Raw genomic sequence first — 12,196 nt, forward strand, 5'->3', positions numbered from 1 at the left:
AAAACTCAAAAGAAGCTTTTAATAATGTTTCCCAAGCCCCCAAAGTTGCTTTCTGTCTTTAGCTAAGTTATCATAAAAGTGTCTGATTAGTATATTATGAGTTCAGTGAAAACCCACTCTATAAATGTTAACTTAGAGTTTTAACTATTGAATTAAGTAAAAACCTTAACGATTAATCTTTATCCTAAGTCAGTGAAAACAGTGTTATAAATCACCTACATAACTCCTAGATAAGTGTTAGAACTTATAATGAATTCATAATGAACTTACTATAAACTTGTGCTTCTAAAAAACCTTATGTCTAAACACTAAACTGCATAATTCTAAATCAAATAAGGAGTGAATATACTAACATCATTTTTTATTCAAGCAATATCCAGTAACTTATAACCAAGTGAAAGAAAGCATTCTTGATGTGCTTCAGAGTTTAACCTTTGCATATGTTAGAAAAGGCCAAGCGGCATAGTGGGAAAATGGGAAAATGAACCATGACATTCTCAGGTTAGGTGTGAGTACTTCGCATAAACATGCCATTTTCTTCTTCCACGACTGCACAGAATTTCTTCGGCGGTACCAAACAGCAAAGGTGGAAGACAGAAGGGCCTCAGCTTCCTGGGCTCGCCCTGCGGCCCGGGGTCTTCAGCCCACCGGGACCCTGTCAATCATGTGGACCTCCAAGCCTGGCTCCCAACATCGCCGAAGCCCAGCAGGTCGAGGCTGCGGTGGCCAGGAGCGGCCACTGCACTTCAGTCTGGGTGACAGAGTGAGACTCTAACTCAAAAAATAAAAAAATAAATAAAAAAAATAAACAGAGGCTTTGTGCTGGCCCTACTTAGGATTGTCAGTCTGTTGGTGGTTCTTGTGTGCCAGTAGATGGGAATAAGAGGGTCATATGGGGGCAGTTTGAATAAAAATCCTTTGTAAGCTTGGTCTTACGGGCTCAGGGGAATTGAAATTTCTGATGGTATGGGTTGGAAACTTTTTGGAAGCATCATCTGGAGATGGAGCTGTTGGGGTCTGGAAGAGACAAATTTGATAAAAAGATTAGAGAGTAGGGGCTTTGAAAGTAGTAGGAGGAGCATTGAAATAAGGGGTCCCAGAAAAGGAAGGATCCAGGAGAGCCAGGCTCCATTTTCTTGTTACATATACATAGAGAATACCCTAAATGTTAGAAAGCAGAGGAAAATAAGTATGAGCAAAAAGAAAAAGTACATATTTTAAAATATATATTAGATATTAAGATAATGACTTTAGCAAGGAAGTACAGGTACTTTGCAAAGGACCACTGACATATATATTTCTAGAGTGACGATGCAGCTGATTCCATAGATAAATTGATGAGTGTTTGGTGGGTTGGTTTTTTATAGATGGTATCAATAACAGATCTTTAGTAAAAGACATTTCTACAGAGACAGAAGAAAAAAAGGTTAATGTTTGGAATAGTTTATAGATTCGTTTTTAGAGTTTTTATGTATCTTCAGATTACAGTGGCACTGACAGATTTTTCTGGACTGCAATTTGAAACACGCATTTAAGTGAACTTTTTGTAAAGTTTACATAAAATTTGAAGATGCAAGTCTGGAGACTTGTAGCCAGGAAAGACTTTAGGATGAAGTTTAAATTGTAGAGAATAATAAAAACTCAAAAACAATGAGCAAGAGAATTTAAAGAAAGTGTACTGTGATTTCTTTTAAAACATAATTTTTCTCTCTGGTCCTCCATTTTATTAAAGATGAGTTATAGTGAAACCAGTTTATTTTTTAAATAAGTTTTAGATTTAATATATATATATTATTTGCATGAAGTACAGTAAGAATAATAATTTGCCACATAGGCTTTTTGGAATTGGCTTTGTCGGAACTCTTTCCATAAGGAAACAGATTAGATCCTTTAAAAGCCTGAGCCCAGCCAGGGATCTGCCTGCATATACATGTATAAATTGAATTCCTCTCTTTGAGGTCCCAAGTAACTTGGGGTTCTTGGGCCCGTTAATAAGCAAACTTCTTTCCCTATCACAGGTCAGAAGCCATGCAGTGTTGAGAAGGTACCAGGCCAGCCTTTCCAAGGGCTTTCTACTGGCTCTTTATGGATCTTAATTTTATTTTATTATTCTTTATTTTTTTAATTTTTTGTGAGTTGGAGTCTCACTCCATCGCCCAGACTGGAGTGCAGTGGCTGCTCCCGGCCACCGCAGCCTCGACCTGCTGGGCTTCAGCGATCCTTCCGCCTCAGCCTTCTGAGTAGCCGGAATTACAGGCACGCGCTATCACGCCCAGCTAATTTTTTTATTTTATTGTACAGATGAGGTCTCGCTGCCCAGGCGGGTCTCGAACCAGCGGGCTCGGGCAATCCACTCACCTCAGCCTCCCAAAGGTGCGGGATTACAGGCTGAGTCATCGAGCCCGGCAGTAATTCTATTTTTAATTTCTTTTTTTTTTTTTTTTTGAGTTGGAGTCTCACTCTGTCGCCCAGACTGGAGTGCAGTGGCACACTCACGGCCACTCCAGCATCAACCCGCTGGGGTCCAGCGGTGATCCTTCTGCCTCAGCCTTCCAAGTAGCCCCAATTGCAGGCGCACGCTACCACGCCCGGCTAATTTTTGATTTATTGTAGAGACAAGGTCTTGCCAAGTTGCCTGGGTGGGTCTCGAATCCGCGGCCTCAGGCAATCCACTCGTCTCGGCCTCCCAAAGTGCTGGGATTACAGGCTGAGCCACTGAGCCTGGCCTATTTTTAATTTCTTAAGGAAGACCATACTATTTTCTACAGTGGCTGTTTTGTTTTACATTCCGACTAACAATGCACAAGTGTTCCAGTTTCTCCACATCTTCATCAACATTTGTTATTTTCTGCTTTTTTTTTTTCTGAGTTGGAATCTCACTCTGTCGCCCAGGCTGGAGTGCAGTGGCATGCTCAAGGCCGTTGCATGACCTGCTGGGCTCAGTTGATCCTCCCACCTCAACCTTCCAAGTAGCTGGAACCACAGGCGTGTGCCACCACACCAGGCTAATTTTTTGATTAACAGTACAGACGAGGTCTTGCCAAATTGCCCAGACTGGTCTCGAACCCCTGGACTCAGGCAGTCCTCTCCCATGCCTACCAAAGTGCTGGGATTACAGGTGTTATTCACTATGCCTGGCTATTTTCTTCTTTTTATTTGTAATGGCAATCATTTTAATGAATGTGAGTGAGGTAGTATCTCTTTGTAGTTTTGAGTTGCATTTCCCTAATGGTTATTGATGTTGAGTATCGTTTCCTGTGTTTATTGACTATTTGTATATCTTTTTTGGACACATGCTTATTCAAGTCCTTTGCTTATTTTTAATATAATTTTTTGAGTCAGAGACTCATTCTGTTACTCAGGCTGGAGTGCAGTGGCAAAATCATGGCTACTGCAGCCTCATCCTCCTGGGCTCAGGCAATCCTTCCACTTTAGCCTTCCAAGTAGCTGGGACTACAGGCATGTGCCACACCTGACTAATTTTTTTATTTATTGTAGAGACAAGTTTCACCATGTTGCATAGGCTGGTCTCGAACTCCTGGGCTTAGGAAATCCTCTTGCCTCTGCCTCCCAAATTAATGGGATTATAGGCATGAGCCACCTAACCCAGCCTTTGTCAATTTTTGAATTGGGTTGTTTGGGGGTTTTTTTGTTGCTGTTCTTAGACTATTTTTACTTCATTATTTATTTACTTGTTGCCTTTGTTTTACTTGGATTTTAGGAAGCTTCCAAGTATAAATAGATAAATATTAGGATAAAAGAAAGTAAAAAGAGAAGGAAATAACAACACAAGTTTAAAAGATGTATACATGCTGGTCAGCAATCCTAACCAGCTAGAAGCTTTGAAGTGTAGATTTTTCTCATACTATGGGAAGACACAAAAGAGCAGGAAGTGTATTCAGGCACAAGAACTATAATGTCCCTACAGAGAAATCAGTAATTCCTCTATAGTGAAGAGTTCCTGATACTTGAGTGTCAAGAAATTTTTTGGAGCTGGGTGTGGTGCCGCGTGCCTGTAATTCCAGCACTTGGGAGGCAGAGGTCAGAGGATTTTCTGAGTCTAGGGGCTTGAGATCAGCCTGGGCAACATGGTGAGACCTCATCTCTACGATAAATTTAAAAAATTAACTGCGCGTGGTACATACCTGTAGTTCCAGCTACTTGGAAGACTGAGGTGGAAGGATCACCTAAGCCCAGCAGGTCGAGGCTAGGGTGGCTGGGAGCGTGCCACTGCACTCCAGCCTGGGCAACAGAGTGAGAGTCCGACTCAAAAAAAGAAAAACAAGCACATACACACACAAAACAAAAAACATAGAAACAAAAAAGAAGCCTGTTGGGGTGTGCTCAGAGCAGGGAACCTGAAGAATGGCTTCCCTGTTTACAACACACCCAACAAGAATCTAGGGTCATTGTGATGAGGGGCCCAAAACGTGTGGCCTCCCTACCAACAAATGCCCTACACATAAAAAAAAAAATCTTTTGGGAATTCTTCATATGGATGATGAAAACAGTATCTTCAATTACAACCTTGTCATAAATGATATAGGTCTCGTGGCTATTTTTCTTTTTGAAAATATTTTTCATTCAATGTTTAAGACTGAAAGTGACAAGATTATGCTTGCTATTGATGAGTGATAAGAAAAAAGCTAAACAGAAAATATTATCTGATTTATTATTTATTTACATAGATATATATATTTTTTTAGTTGAAGTCTCACTCTGTCGCCCAGACTGGAGTGCAGTGGCCACTCCCAGCCACCGCAGCCTCGACCTGCTGGGCTCCGGCGATCCTTCCGCCTCAGCCTTCTGAGTAGCTGGAACTACAGGCGCGCGCTACCGCACCCGGCTAATTTTTTTATTTATTGTAGAGATGAGGTCTCGCCAAGTTGCCCAGGCGGGTCTCGAACTCGTGGACTCAGGCAATCCACTCACCTCAGCCTCCCAAAGCGTGGGATTACAGGCTGAGCCACCGAGCCCGGCTTCTTTACTTTTTTTTTTTTTATATAGGTATGTGAGGTATAAGTCAGGATTAGCTACACAAGCAGGCTGCGTGCAGGTGAAGTTTGGCCCTACAACTGGCCCTCACGTCCCCTGGTTTAGGACCAGTTACCCTTCGTGTTGTTATGTGCCCCTTCTCTCCCTCCCTTAGCAGTGTCCATTGACTGCCCATACCTCCCTTGTGCTAATGTGATTAATGTTCAGGTCCCACTTTGAGAACATGAGATATTTAGTTATTTGTTTCTGTGATAGATCACAGAGTATGATTGTCTCCAGCTCTACCAATTTGCTGTGAATTCCACGATTTTGTTGTTCTTTATGGCTGCATAACACTCCATTATGTACATGTACCACATTTTCTTTATCCAGTCTACTTTTGATGGGCAATGGAGTTGGTTTCATGTTTTTGCTATAGTGAATAGTGAAGCTATAAGCATGTGTGTGTAGATATCTTTTTGGTAGAATGATTTATATTCTTCCAGGTATATTCCCAGGAGAGGAATTGCTGGATCATATGGAAGGTCAATTTTTAGTCTTTTTTTTTTTCTTGGAATCGTCATACTGCTTTCCATAGAGGTTGGACTAGCCTGCACTCCCACCCACAATGTAGATGCATTCCTTTTTCTCCTCACCCTTGCCAGCATTCTTTACCTTTTAAAATAGATAATATTGGCCGGGTTTGGTGGCTCAGCCTGTAATCCCAGCACTTTGGGAGGCCGAGGTGAGTGGATTGCCTGAGCCCGCGGGTTCGAGACCTGTCTGGGTAATTTGGTGAGACCTCATCTCTACAATAAATAAAAAATTAGCCGGGTGTGGTAGTGCGCGCCTGTAGTTCCAGCTACTTGGAAGACTGAGGCGGAAGGATCGCCGGAGCCCAGCAGGTCGAAGTTGCGGTGACTGGGAGCGGCCACTGCACTCCAGTCTAGGTGACAGAGTGAGACTCCAACTCAAAAATAAAAATAAAAATAAAAAAATAAAAATAAAATAGATAATATTTTTAAATTCATAATTTGAATTAACCTTTAAATAACTGAATAGAATTTTGTTTGTATAGTGCTGATATAAAGCCATAAATGCTTGCACATAAGGAACTTCTGATCATTTTTGTTCTGATTTTAATGCTGTTTGAAATGGTTTAATGAATAAACTTTGGAGGTAACAAACTGTTTGGATGGGTAGGTCATCTTTGTATTCAAGGCATTTAAAATTGAAAGAGAATTAAAGTTAATTAAATAGTCTAGTCTCACTCATTTACAATTGTAACAGGCAGACTTGCTACAACCCTGACTTACAGTTTAAGAGGTGCTGGAAGATGTGAAAGAAAGGTTGATATGAGGCTTTTGGAGAAGGAATCAGGCGGGCATGGCCAATTACCATGTCCTTCCTAGCATTTAGGGCTTCATCTGTCCAGCAGAAGAAGTTAGCTATGTGCAGTAAGGTGATCAGACTTTCATTTCCAAAAATCTTTTAGCCAACTTTGCATAATAAGCAGTGGGGAGGAGAGGCAGCTGGCTCAGAGGGAGCATTTAGTTCCTCCAGGGGGGATGGGTTCAAGACATAGTAAAGGATGGGTTTATTTAGAATGTCAGGAAGTCAGTAGGTTTATGGAATTTAGCAAGGCACATTCAGCAGTTTTTACGAAGGTCAGAATTTTGAGATAGAGTCACATAAGTCTGGACATAGAAACCTCAGACTATTTAGAGGAGCTGTAACAGAAAAGATTTACCTGCAGAATAGTATTACAGGCAAGACTCTCGTGTAAACGTTAGGCCTCCTGGTCTGGAAGTCTGTATTTTGACCAGGCTATATTGCATAAACAGATTACAAATTTCTTTTTGTGAGTTTGAGGGTTAAACACACTCTAATTCTTTAAAATACAGCCCAGGGGCGAGTCTGAGGGGATGGAGAGTGTTTGTTCCATGATGGGAACGGGGAATGATTCTGGCAGACCTGTCAAGGTCCAGGGAAAACGAATCGCTCTTTCTCTTGTGTCACCTCACCAAAGGAAAAGTCTTATGTGACATCCACTAGGGGACATGGAGTTTACTCTCTGTAGGGGCGTGCCACCTGATAGAGAGGAACTTCCAGCAATAGGGTCAACAGTGCTAAGGCCGAGAACCAGTCCAGATCTGGAGAAAGCCTAAAGCCAAGGACAGTTCTTGGTCTGGTGAAACTACAGGGTCAGGGACAACTCATCATTTGAGGCCATATGAGATCACCTGGTCCAAAGACATTCCGGAACAAGATGATCGGTTGGGTCCACAGGAGAGAAGGAAAAGAAAAAAAGAAGGGCTGAATACAAGTAATGTGAAGGTGGGACTTGGAAACCTGTGAAGAGTGGCCTCTGCCAAGGGTTCGAGGATTCTGCTTCCCAGTGCTTATGGTTCAGTAAGAGTCTAGTTAGGAGGAAGGAGAAGAAAAGCCAGGGTCTCACGTAACTTGTGTAGATCCACCCTGGATGAGGCAGATTGGGAACAGGAGTTCTTGGCAATGAAAAGCCAAAAAGCAAAGGCCAAGAAGGAAAGCAAAGGAGTGGGTCTTTCTCCCTATTGGTCAAGGCAGTCTAATCTGTTCTCCCTCAAGCCTTCAGGTCACACCAGGGAGTCGCCCTGGTCAGAGATCATCAGTTATCAGAAAGGATACTAAAGTGGTCTGCTGAAAGACTGAAAGGAGCTCTGGTCCCATACCCTAAGGGTGATGACAGTCCTGGGCCAGAGCATGGAGACCTTCTGGTAACACTGGAAGTTGCCCCGACCAGAGACAATTATCTCGGGGCTTGTATGTGGCTCACTGAGAGTCCTCAGACAGCAAAAATGGAGAAGAGTAGTGTGTGTGTGTGTGTGTGTGTGTGTGTGTGTGTGTGTGTGTGTGTGTGTGTGTGTGTGTGTTTGGGACCATAGTTCCCAGCAGTGAAAGTATTCACCAAGACAGTCATGCATTAAGAAAGGCAGATTTAGCTGGGTGCAGTGGCTCACGCCTGCAATCCCAGCGCTTTGGGAGGCAGAGGTGAGAGGATTGCCTGAGCCCATGATTTCGAGACCCGCCTGGGCAACTTGGCGAGATCTCATCTCTATAATAAATTAAACAAATTAGCTGGGTGTGGTGGTGCATGCCTGTGATTCCAGATACTTGGAAGAATTAAACAAATTAGCTGGGTGTGGTGGTGTAGGCCTGTGGTTCCAGATACTTGGAAGGCTGAGGCGGAAGGATCAACTGAGCCCAGCAGGTCGAGACTGTGGTGGCCGTGAGTGTGCCACTGCACTCCAGCCTAGGCATAGAGCAAGACTCTGACTCAGAAAACAAAAACAAAATAAAAAACAAAAACAAAATTAAAAGAAAGGTAGATTTATTAAACAGAGATATGTTGCAAGATAGCAGCAGGCACTACAGCAGAGATAGGCTGTCTGTTGTCTGCCTATCTGTGTCTTTTGGAAAGCAGAAGTGTTTAATTTTGATAAAGTCAAATATATATATATTTTAAATTTTTTTATTTTAAAGATGTGGGGTACAATTCAGGGTTAGGTATACAAATGTGCATAATGTAGCTACCCTTGGCCCCTCCCTCCCCTGGCAAAGTCAAATATATTAATTTGTTCTTTTTGGCTTGACCTTTTGGTGTCATATTTAAGAAACCTTTGTTTAGTCCAATGTCACAATGGTTGTCTCCTAGAAGTTTTATAGTTTGAGGTTTTATGTTTATGTCTATGATCCATTTGGAGTTAATTTTGCACATGGTAGGAAGTATGGATTGAGGTTCTTTGATCTTTTTTCACATATGTATGTCCAGTTGTTCTATCATTTATTTGATTATCTGTTCTCCACTGTATTTCTGTTGCAACTTTATAAAATATCAGTTGTCTATATCGGTGTGGGTTTATTTCTTGACTCTATTCTGTTCTGTTCCATTTGTCTATTTGTCTACCTTGATGCCAAAACTTCATCTGTAACTTTATATTATGGGCAGAATGGCTTCTCAAAGATGTCCATGCTGCAGTCCCTGAAACCTGTGAATATATTATGTTACATTGGTAAAAGGGACTTTGTAGATGTAATTAGGCTTGTACTTTAAAATAGAGAGATTAGCCGGGCTCCGTGGCTCAGCCTGTAATCCCGCAACTTTGGAAGGCTGAGGTGAATGGATTGCCTGAGCCCGCGGGTTCAAGACCCGCCTGGGCAACTTGGCGAGACCTCATCTCTACAATAAATCAAAATGAGCCAGGCGTGGTAGTGTGCACCTGTAGTTCCAGCTACTTGGAAGGCTGAGGCGAAAGGATCGCCGGAGCCCAGCAAGTCAAGGCTGCGGTGGTCGGGAGCGGCCACTGCACTCCAGTCTGGGCGGCAGAGTGAGACTCCGACTCAAAAAATAAGTAAATAAATAAATAAATAAAAAAAATAAAATAAAATAGGGAGATTATTTTGGATTGTTTGGGGGTGCCTAGTCTAAGCACATGAACCCCTGAAGCAGATAACTTTCTCTGGCTGGAATCAGAGATGAGGTGGTAGAGTCAGGTAGCAGAGATGCAGCAGAGAGATGAAGGAAGCCAGAGGGATTCCAAGAGTAAGAAGAATTCCACACACTGTTGTTCCTCTGAAATGGAGGAATCCACATGAAAGGATCAAAGAGAACTCTAGAAGCAAAGAGTGGCTTTCAGCTGACAGCCAGTCAGGCAACAGGAACCTCATTCTTGTAACTTCAAGAGAATAAATTTTGTCAACAGCCCAAATAAGCTTCAAATTAGATTCACAGCCCAACTGAACTACTGTGATGTAATAAACTTGTGTTGTTTTAAAATGTTAAGACTGTGGTAATTTGCTACGTCAGTAATGGAAAACCAATGTGTGTTATATCTTGAAATCAGATGGTGTTAGCCCTTCAACTTTGTTCCTCTTTTTCAAAGTAGTTTTGACTGTTTTTAGTTTCATAAGAATTTTAGATTATGCTTGTCAATTTTTACAAAAAAGCCTGCTGGGATTTTGACTGTTATTATGTTGAATCTATAGATCAACTGGAAGAATTGATATGTTTACAATGTTGAGACTTCTGATCCATAAACAAGGTATAACTCTTCAATTCTTTGTCTTTTAAAATTTCTATCAGCAATGTTTTATAGTTTCCAGTGTATAGGTCTTGCACATTTTGTTAGATTTATCTCTAAGTATTTCATAATTTTGATGCTATTGTGAGTAAAATAGATTACTTAATTTCATTTTCAGATTTGCTAAAGTTTTGTTTAGAATTTTGCATTCTGGTAGGTTTTCGTTGATTCCATTGTTTTTTTTTTTTTCCCTAGATGATCATAATGACTTTTTACTTTCCAATCCGGATACCTTTTATTTCTCTTTCTTACCTTATTGCATTGACTAGAATCTCCAGTACAGTGTTGACTAAAAGTAGTGAGAACAGACATTCCTGTCCTGTTCCTGATCTCATGGAGAAAACATTCAATGTTCACCATGAAGTATGATATTAACTGTAGATTTTTCATGGACACCTTTTGCAGGTTAAGGAATTTTTATTCTATTACTAGTTTGTTGAGAGTTTTTAATCAAGAATTAATGTTAGATTTTAAAAAATTCTTTTCTCGACCTCTATTGAGATGATTCTTTTTAAATTTTGAGTAAGATTCTCATTCTGTTGCCCATGCAGGAGTGCAGTGGCATGCTCACGGCCACCACAGCCTCGACTGCTGGGCTCAGATAATCCTTCTACTTCAACTTTCCAAGTAGCTGGAACTATAGGCATGCGCCACCATGCCCACCTAGTTTTTTGATTTATTGTAGAGATGAAGGTCTCACCAAGTTGACCAGGCTGGTCTTGAACTCCTGAGTTCAGGTAATCCTCTCATCTTGGCCTCCCAAAGTGCTGGGATTACAGGTGTGAGTCAAGATGCCTGGCATCTATTGAGATTATATACTTTTTTCTCTTTTGGTTTGTTGATTTGGTGAATTACATTGATTGCTTTTCTTGTTTTTAGTTGGTTGATTTTCAAATGTTAAATAAGCCCTGCATTTCTGGGATAAACCCAGCTAGTCGTGTTGTATTATCATTTAAATATATTGTTGTATTTGATGTGCTAACATTTTGTTTAAAATTTTGTGTCTATTTCTGTAAAGAATATTGGTTTGTAACTTTCTTTTTATTATTTATTTATTTATTTATTTTTGAGTTGGAGTCTCACTCTGTCGCCCAGATTGGAGTGCAGTGGGCGCTCCCAGCCACCGCAGCCTCGACCTTCTGGGCTCCAGCGTTCCTTCCACCTCAGCCTTCCAAGTAGCTGGAACTACAGGCACGCTGCCACGCCCGGCTGATTTTTTGATTTATTGTAGAAATGAGGTCTCGCCAAGTTGCCCAGGCGGGTCTTGAACCCGCGGGCTCAGGCAATCCACTCACCTCAGCCTCCCAAGGCGCAGGATTACAGGCTGAGCCACCGAGCCCGGCTGTAGCTTTCTTTTTAAACAATGTCTTTGCCTTAGTCTGTTTGTGCTGCTATATTAGAATACTATAGACTGGGTGACTTACAAACAACAAAGATTTGTTTATTTCTCACAGTTCTGGAAGTTGGAAGTCCAAATCAAGACTCTGGCAGTTTGGTGTCTGATGAGAGCCTGCTTCTTGCTTCATAGATGGCACCTTCCTACTGTGTCCTCTCATCACAGAAGGAGAGAGGGAGTTCTCCAGAGCATCTTTTATAAGAGTTCCAATCCCATTCATGAGGGCTCTGCTCTCATGACCTGATCACCTCTCAAAGGCTCCACCTCCTAATACCATCACACTGGGGGGTTAGGTGTCAACTTATAACTTTGGGAGGAGATAGAATCATTCAGTCTATAGCAATAGTTCTATGATTTTTGTATTAGGGTAGTCTGGCCTTGTAGAATTGAGTTGGGAAATATTTCTTCCTTCTCATTTTTATGAAAGAGTTGGGTAGAATCGATATTTATGTCTCTTAAATATTTGATAGAATTCGCCAGTAAAGCCATGTGCTTATTTCTTCTTGAGGGATATTGGGTCATTTTTTTCTTTCAATAAAGTTGTCCATTTCTTCTAGTCAAATTTATTGGTGTAGCCAGGCTCGGTGGCTCAGCCTGTAATCCCGCGCCTTTGGGAGACTGAGGTGAGTGGATTGCCTGAGCCCGCGGGTTCGAGACCCGCCTGGGCAGCGAGACCTCATCTCTACAGTAAATCAAAAAATCAGCC

At 41.6% G+C, this 12,196-nt stretch overlaps 1 pseudogene; it reads right to left on the reverse strand.

Moving 5' to 3' along the window:
• The window catches only part of LOC103277259, a 93,289-nt pseudogene that overhangs the window by 8,772 nt on the left and 72,321 nt on the right, over positions 1-12,196 (reverse strand).

This window comes from Carlito syrichta, unplaced genomic scaffold, assembly GCF_000164805.1.
Source record: "Carlito syrichta isolate Samal-C Ts95f unplaced genomic scaffold, Tarsius_syrichta-2.0.1 Scaffold316816, whole genome shotgun sequence".
Taxonomy (NCBI): domain Eukaryota; kingdom Metazoa; phylum Chordata; class Mammalia; order Primates; family Tarsiidae; genus Carlito; species Carlito syrichta.